Below are 1,189 nucleotides of genomic sequence, written 5' to 3'. Positions count from 1 at the left end.
CCAGGATCCCACTTCACCCTCACCTTCTCCCCGCGGGGGCCGGCCGGTCCCGGAGCTCCCTGTGGCAAGAGAAGAGACCTGAGGGGGATGGCGGTGCGGGGGACGCGCAGCTGGGGCACGGCAGCCCCCTGCTCCTGGGGTGCCAGGTCCACAGCACTGCGGCCACTGCCCCGACTCACCTCTCTGCCCGACGGCCCTGGGCGCCCTGGGGCTCCAGCTTCGCCCTGCATGAGGCGGGGAAGAGGAAGGTGTCAGGGGCATCGCCCCACCCTGTGCCAGGGCAGCTGTTCCAGGGCAGGGCAGGCATCATCCCCGTGGCCACGGCCGCCCCAGCCCACCTCTTCTCGCCCTCGGAGCCCGGCACACCACGGTCTCCCTGCAGAGCGAAGCAGAGGAGGGCTTCAGGGAGCCTTCCTCCACACCACATTTCCCCCTGCCCCAGAGCCCTTTGAGGCCCAGCCCTGAATCCCATCCAAGACCACTGGGCTCTGACAGCAACCTCTGGGCACAGCCACCATGGGGCCATAGGGACAGCAGGACCCGCCAACGCTGCCAAATGGCACGATCCCACTCCAATGCCATCTCACCTTCTCGCCCATCTCTCCCAGTTCACCCGGTGGGTCTCCCTGGCAGAGGAGGAAGATGGGGTTAGGGGCAGCAGGACCCGCAGGGGACAGCACGGGTCCCACCGTGGCACCCAGATCCCTTTTCTCCCCACCGAAGGCAAGGCAAGAGCATCCCTTTGGTCCCCGCACCACTCACCTTCCTGCCCTGCTCCCCCGGCGGTCCCCTAGGGCCCTGTGAAGGAGGATGGAGAAGATGTCACCTCTGGCGTGGCAGGGCAAACGTGCAGGCTGGCTGGAGCGGGAGCCCTCCAGGGTGCCTTCAGGGCTCGGCTCACTGGCAAGGCCGGCTCCTGCCCACCTTACCTTCTCTTGGGAAACTCACCCGGTCTCCTGGGTCCCCTGGGCGGCCGGGTGGCCCTGGGAAACCTTCTTTGCTGTCACCCTGGGGATTAGGAAAGGCAACAGCCATGACCGTGAGATGGGAGTGCCCATGAGATGGGGATAGGCATCCCCACTGGAGAGCAATGCTATGTCCAGCCCCAGCGTGGAGCATCCTCAGTGGCGCCTTACCTTCTCTCCCTTCAGGCCGGGGGGCCCGGCAGGTCCCCGGGGCCCGGGGTCCC

This window comes from Cariama cristata, unplaced genomic scaffold (genome assembly GCF_000690535.1).
Source record: "Cariama cristata isolate BGI_N322 unplaced genomic scaffold, ASM69053v1 scaffold35941, whole genome shotgun sequence".
Lineage (NCBI taxonomy): Eukaryota > Metazoa > Chordata > Aves > Cariamiformes > Cariamidae > Cariama > Cariama cristata.
Note: the sequence above shows the minus strand (reverse complement) of the source record.